The sequence below is a fragment of the Macaca nemestrina genome, chromosome 6 (assembly GCF_043159975.1).
Source record: "Macaca nemestrina isolate mMacNem1 chromosome 6, mMacNem.hap1, whole genome shotgun sequence".
Classification (NCBI taxonomy): Eukaryota; Metazoa; Chordata; class Mammalia; order Primates; family Cercopithecidae; genus Macaca; species Macaca nemestrina.
Genome location: NC_092130.1, coordinates 20,850,217 through 20,857,869, shown reverse-complemented (window position 1 = coordinate 20,857,869; position 7,653 = coordinate 20,850,217). Strand labels below are relative to the sequence as shown.

At 41.4% G+C, this 7,653-nt stretch overlaps 1 long non-coding RNA gene across 1 annotated transcript; it reads left to right on the top strand.

The window, feature by feature from the left end:
* The first annotated feature begins 84 nt into the window (after window positions 1-84).
* On the top strand, window positions 85-5,983 carry LOC139363718 (uncharacterized). Its single transcript, XR_011624516.1, has 4 exons — window positions 85-1,109; window positions 1,673-1,735; window positions 2,074-2,190; window positions 4,137-5,983. It is a non-coding gene; the product is annotated as an uncharacterized lncRNA (long non-coding RNA).
* The last annotated feature ends 1,670 nt before the right edge of the window (window positions 5,984-7,653 follow it).

The window sequence follows — 7,653 nt, the reverse complement described above, 5'->3', positions numbered from 1 at the left end:
ATAAAATAAATAAATAAATAATTTGTTTTCTCTAGTACTTTTTTTTCTTATGCTATATCTTAGTAGGGATGTACAGTCACATAACTGTGCTTTAAAGCAGAGCTGAAGCACTTTAAAGCACTTTGAAAAGTTCTTCTCTATGTGGTTATATCAATGACTGGTTACAAATTTCTGTTTCATTTCATTTTACTTTGGATATTTAGGGAGTACTTTTTAAAACAAGATATGTTAAAAGAAGTCTCTGCCATCGCCACTCAATTTCCTCACTCCCACTATAAGTAACCACTTAACATTTTTACAGTTTTTCTATTGCATAGATATAGATACACAATGTTTCATGTAGTTGTATGAGTTGTACTCACCACCTCACATTTTTTGGCTAAATTGTAGTATATTATACAAATCATTTACCATTTTGCTTTTACTTTTAAAACCAATAATATAACCTGGATCACCAAAAAATGGATTCAAATCCCACCCATGCCACTTACTAGCTATGTGACCTTGGGCCTGTTATCTTAAATGCTCTGAGCTTAGTTTCCTTATCTGTAACATCAGAGCAATAATATCCACCACTTAGGGTTGTTGAAACAGTTGTATGCAAGTGTGAACATGGTGGGTAACATCCAGTAGGTGCTCAATATAGTATCTCTAATGGTTTTGTGGATGTTATAATACTTAATAATTTTTATGCACTTCTCATTTGATGAGAGCCTTGTTCTTCCCCATCAGTGTCCCATAGTGAAGCTTAAGAGGGGTGGGTGGGAAATTTGAGAATCACTGAATGAGGACTCAAAGAATTAGAATGTTAATACAGGCAAGAACCCTTAGAGACCTGAACAATTGTCCTGCTTGTTCTACAGGAAGAGAAATAGATACCCAGAGCGAGAAAGCAATTTGCCCAAGGTCACATATCAGGGTGGGGAAGTCTGCTGTTGATGCCTCGTTCAATTATTTTTCAAGGTAGCTCTTCTCTAAAACAAAGTTCATCTTCTGCTGTTCATAGAAGTTTCTCTGTGCATTCCTGCATGCTCTCTGTAAAAGAAGAAACCCAGTGAGGCACGGGTCAGAGAAACTATGCCTTGAAGAAGTGTTTCTTCCTCCTCTTGGTATGTAAACACAGCAACAGTGACAGAGGCTGATCCCTATCAGTGAGTAAGGTGTCATTAATACAGTCAGAGGGGGATCCTGGAGATAAAGAAGTTCAAGGAACAGTGCCTTGCCCTCCGGGGGCTTAACAACTATTAAGACAACATCAAGCTTATTTGAAAACCAAACATGGCAGCAAAAATATGTGGCAGTGTTTAAAATAATCATTCCTTTTAATGACTTTGTTTTATTTTCATTACAACAACCTAGGAGATGGCCACTATACTTGCATCTCTTTTACATATCAGAAAACTAAGGTTTAAGTAGATTTTTGTGACTCTTCCAAAGTTATATAGCTAATGAGCAGAAAAGCTGGATTTGAATTCAGGTATGTCTGACTCCAGCTCCCATGCCCTTTAAACAGATGCTAACAGGGGTGTGATACATTTCCACTTCAATCCATTTGTTTTGAGACAAAGAGAAGGATAAAACCTGATAGGGTATTCCAGAACAGTTTGCAATCATTTGATATTTTATTCATCCACTCATTCATTCATTCATTATTTATTCTTTGCTTACTAAGTGCCTTAAGAATCTGAATGCCAAAGCCAGCCTGGATTTGAATACTGACTCTACCACTTACTAGGTAAGAAAGTGACTTACTTTCCCTGTGCCTCAGTTTCCTCATTAGTGTAAAAAGAATAATAGTACCTACCTTATGGGCTGTTATGAGATTTAAATGAGTCAATATGTAAAAACACATGTGGAGCTTTATAATTGCCACTTGTGCTTCTGCTGCTGCTACTGAGCTTTATGCTTGGTGATTTGCATTTTAATGGAAAGAATCAGCAGTCTTAGATACTGCTTTAGCTCTGCCACTAATGAGCCGTGTGATCATGGACAAGTTATCTTTAAAGTTTCTCCATCTCTGATTTTCTTTTTTGTTTTATTATTAATATTATTTTTATTTTATTTTTGAGACAGGATCTGGCTCTGTCACCCAGGCTGGAATGCAGTGGCACAATCACAACTCACTCAGCCCCAAATGCCTGACCTCAAGTGTTACTCCCACTTCAGCCTCCTGAGTAGCTGGGACTGCAGGTATGCACCACTGTGCTCAGCTAATCTTCATTTTAATTTCTTTTAGAGACAGGGTCTCACTATGTTGGCTAGTCTGGAGTGCAGTGGTGCAATCATAGCTTACTGCAGCTTCAGCCTCCTGAGTAGCTGGGACTAATGGTATCCACCACTACAATCAGCTATTTTTTTTAAACTTTTTTTTTTAGAGACAGCGTCCCACTATGTGACCCCGCTTCAACTTCCTGGCCTCAAGTGATCCTCCTGCTTCAGCCTCCTGAATAGCTGGGATTACAGGCACAGGCCACTGTTCCTGGCCAGCTTCCAACTTTCAAGGTTTAGAGGGGTCTGTTTTCCCTCCTCTCCTCGTTACAAATGTGGGAACTGATCTTAAAAGCAGAGTCTTTTTTTTTTTTTTTTTGAGATGGAGTCTTGCTCTGTCACCCAGGCTGGAGTGCAGTGGCATGATCTCAGCTCACTGTGACCTCCACCTCCTGGGTTCAAGTGATTCTCCTGCCTCCAGGACTCTCATTCTGTCGCTCAGGCTGGAGTGCAGTGGGAAAATCTCAGCTCACTGCAATCTCCACCTCCCGGGTTCAAGCAATTCTCCTGCCTCAGCCTCCCAAGTAGCTGGGATTATAGACGCATGCCACCTAGCCTGTCTATTTTTTGTATTTTTAGTAGAGATGGGGTTTCACCATGTTGGCCAGGCTGGTCTCGAACTCCTCACCTCAAGTGATCCACCCACCTTGGCCTCCCAAATTGCTGGGATTACAGGCGTTAGCCACCACACCCAGCCACTAAAAGCAGTGTCTTTATAAGCTAGAAGCTCATTTTTTAAATCTCCTATTTTATTCTCAACAGATAGGAAAAGTGAGGTCAATGCATTTTCTATCTTGTGTTTCTCAAAGCGTGATCCTCAGACCACCCACATTAGAACCATTTGGGCTGTTGGTTAAATATAGATTCCTGTGCCTCAGCCCTGAACTACTAAATCACAGCATCTGATGGTGGAACTTCAATAAGTAACTACCTGTTTAATATGGATTGCAGGTGATTCTAGTGGGAACTCATGTTTGAAAACCACTGGACAAGAGAGGAGAGAAAGAACCCCAGCTTTGAGTCAGGTACACTGGAGTAGGGTTCTCAGACTTGAATGTGCACATCAGTCAGTTGAGGATCTTATTAAAATGCAGATTCAGATTCAAGAGGTCTGAGGTGGGGCCTAAGAGTCTGCATTTCTTTTTTTTTGAGGCAGAGTCTCCCTCTGTTGCCCAGGCTGGAGTGCAGTGGCCCGATCTCACCTCACTGCAACCTCTGCCTTCCGGGTTCAAGCAATTGTCCTGCCTGTCATGCCTCAACCTCTTGAGTAGCTGGGATTACAGGCATGCACCAACATGCTCAGCTTTTTTTTCTTTTTTTTTTCTTCATATTTTTAGTAGAGACAGGGTTTTGCCACGTTGGCCAGGCTGGCCTCGAACTCCTGACCTCAAGTGATCCACCTGCCTCGGCCTCACAAAATGCTGAGATTACAGGTGTGAGCCACTGTGCTCAGCCCAAGAGCCTGCATTTGTAGCAACCTTCCAGGGGATGCCAAACCTGCAGGTCCATAGATCATACTTTGAGTAGCAAGATTTTGGAGCCCCACTGATAAGCTGTAGAACCTGGGGGAAAGTATTTAACTTTTCTTATATCCAGTTTGTTTATCTATGAAGAGGAATAAATGTGATGCCTACATCATAGAATTGTTAGTTGGATTAAACCAAATAATGGATGTGAAGCTGCTTGTCCCAGCACCAATCACATGGGAAGCTAAAAAATGTCCTCTGAATAAATATCACTGTAATAAAAATTCTATTGACTCAGACTCCCATGGGGTAGGATGCTGGGAATGCGCATTTTTAACTGAGATCTGGAGGTGACTCTAATGAACAAGGAAGTCGATAACCCTGCACTCTGTGTCTGTTAAGGACAGGAAAAATCCTCAGCCTGATTCGAGTTCCCTAAATCCCACCAGCATCTGGTTTGAAAATCTTCGATTCAGGAAGCAATGTGGTGATACCTTCAATAAAGCTGTGGCTCCCCAAACAGCACAGGTAATGAGAGCTTTGTGAGGCAGCTTTCATTACTTTCGAGCAAAGGTCCATGGGAAGGTGCCTAGTCCCCTGAGAGTGTCACAGATGAACCCAAATCATCAAATACATGAGCATGAAAACTAAATCCTACTGTGAAGCACACACACTGGGAGATAAACACGAGAGGCACCTGGGACGGAATGCCGAGTCATAGGCTCCAGGCTCTTGACGGACGGAGGTTCCTGTGGGAGAGAAAACCATTTATAAAACAAACCATTTCCCTTTCTATGTACAGCCTCTGGCTATAAACTGACCTGGATTTAGATTCTGAGGCTTTCGTTTATTAAGTTTGGGAAATGCAATTCAACAAAGATCTATTGAGCATCTATCGTGCCAGGCATGGCATGCGTTAGGTGCAGGGACACAAGAATACAAGACTGTGCATATTCCCGGTGTGGTGGTGGCAGGTGATAAGTACCTGTACTAATGAATGAATGAGACCATTTTAGATTCCGATGAAGGATAGGAAAGGAGTAAGCAAAGATACACAATAGAAAGAGACACAGTAGGACTGCATTTGGAGAGGATGAGAGAAGGCCTCACTGAAGAGGTGATAATTTAGCTAAGGCTCTAGCATGAACATGAATTGGCTCTTCAAAGATGGAATTCTGGAAGAGCGTGCCAGGAGGAAGGAACAACATGTGTGAAGACTCTGAAGAGGTAAAGTGCTTGGTTTGTCGGAATAACTGGAAGAAAACTGACATGGCTGGGGATTGTGTGTTGGGGGACAATGGAGGGAATGTGTGGTGGCCTCAAATGAAGTTGAAGGGATGACAGATAATAGCGGGTAACACTTCTTAAGGACTTTTGTGTGCCAGGCACTGTTCTAAATGCCTTTCTTGTAATACTGCCTCTAATGCTCTAGAGGAAGGACAGGAAAAATCCCCAACCTGGTTCAAGTTGTTGTATCTACAACCCTAATTATATCCATTTTACAGATGATGAAACTGAGGCTCAGAATAGTTAAGCAGGGTCAAAGTCAGGTAAGACCTACTCTACTAGAAGTTACAATGCAATATCTGTTTCCTGCAAAGTGAGATCAGAAAAGTTAATTTGGGAACCCTTGCCCCAATGCCTTGGTTTTTCTACTTCCCCCTCTTTATGCTTTTGGTGCTTTACCTTCTCACCCCCAATTCTCACTCCCCAGTTCCTACCCCTGTCAGTCATACAGAATATCAGAAAGAAGCTGAAAGAGTGAAAACCATAGAGGTAAGGATTCTTCTCTCCTCATTTGATCTCTATGCACAGCCATTTAAGTTTGGCTAAAACTTTTTCTCTTTATTTATAATGACATTTAATAAAGATTGATTCAAGGCAGTGTGGCACAGTGGTTAAAGATAAGAAGTCAGATGGAGCAGGTTTGAAAGTCAGTTCTGGCCGGGCGCAGTGGCTCAAGCCTGTAATCCCAGCACTTTGGGAGGCCGAGACGGGTGGATCACGAGGTCAGGAGATCGAGACTATCCTGGCTAACACGGTGAAACCCCGTCTCTACTAAAAAATACAAAAAACTAGCCGGGCGAGGTGGCGGGCGCCTGTAGTCCCAGCTACTCGGGAGGCTGAGGCAGGAGAATGGCGTGAACCCGGGAGGCGGAGCTTGCAGTGAGCTGAGATCCGGCCACTGCACTCCAGCCTGGGCGACAGAGCGAGACTCCGTCTCAAAAAAAAAAAAAAAAAAAAAAAAAAAAAAAAGAAAGTCAGTTCTGCTGTTCTTATGTGTCCTGCAGCCTAAGAAGCTGTCAGGTATAGGATACATTATTAAAGTCATAAAAATGAGTCAGGAGAGAAATACTACACTAAAAATGTTCTTTTGTTGTGAGGTTATCTTTATTCCAGAAATGTTAAAATGTGAGGGGGATTAAGCATGATGTTTTAAAACTGAGGAACTAGCGTGTGACAGTGGGATGATTCCTCTAAACCTCAGGTGTCTTATCTGTAAAATGGATGCAGTCACACTCACCTCGCTGGGTTATTGTGAGCAGTTCTAGATCTGTGAACACTGGCAGATCAAGTATGTGCTTCAGGCCCTAGCAAGAAAGCGAAAGAAAATGTGAAAAGTTCAGCTTTGATGCGTGAGTTCCGAATTTTGTAATGACACATCAGGAAAGAAGCTGTTTTTCAAAACGTCTGTGGATTTTAATTATTTTAATTTAGCATGTATAGTTGTTCTTATGTTGAATATGGTTGAGGGGTACAGTGGAATCTTTTCTGTGCCTTTGTCTTCTAGAAGTCTTACCTGAGCCTTTTTGGGAAGAATAAATGAAATAACGCATGGTGGGTGTTCAACACAGTGCCCAGTATATATCAAGGGCTGTGCAAATGTAATTTTCATCATTACTACCCCAGGTTGGGCCTCGGGTTCTCTGCCGGGGAGACAGGAAGAGTCATAAGTAGGTGACAATCTAATTTATCACCCAAACTGGGGCAGTTTTGAGAATGCAAGAAAATGTTACTATTAATTAAACAACAACGATGGGACTAACTGGGGCTGTCATGGGCAAGCCAGGGTGTGTGGTTTCTGTAACCACGAAGTCCATAGATTTACCAGCTAGTGGAGCTTTATTAACAAACCCCACTGGCCCTCCCCTCATTTCATGGGATTCAAAGCCTCTCCAAGGCACGGACAATAATCTTCCCATCTGAGATTTCTCTACTGTAACGTTTCACATAACAAAAGATCTTGCCTTGCCTATTTTATTATAATACAATTTTTTTTCATAAAAATTTCAGCAGCCATGAGGATACTGTTCTCTGTGATGTAACAGTGAAATTCCTCTCCCATTTAGGGAGAAAATACTTACATTCTAAATTATAATGTCACAAGGAGAAAAAAGCCAATTAATTTCAGACTCCACTAACCTGGGATTTATATTAACTTGGACAGAGCCTGGAACTGATACTCTCTTTTGCATTAGCTATTAGTAAAATACATTTTTAAAAAGGCATTTTTTTTTCTTAATGTACATTGAAGACGGGGCTAGATACAGTGTTTACAGGATGTTAAAACTACATTGTAATAATATATTTTGAGTGCTTGCTATGTCTTAAGCTAGGCTTTTTATGTGTATTAATTGATCTAATTCTCCAGACAGCCCTGTAAAGTTGGTACAAAAGCAGGAAGCTGAGGCCTAGAAAGGCTTGCTTCATTTTGCACAATTATTAAGAAAACTATGGAGCCAAAAAACAACCTACTATTCTCTACTATATCTCAAGAAAAATAAACGATTTTACTTACAGATAATTGACATCAGAGGTTATCCCCTGGTTATCCAGGGGATGCAGAAGATATAAAACAACGTGCAGCTCAAATTTTACCTTTACTATGAAGCCCACAGAACCTTGGACATTTAGCTTA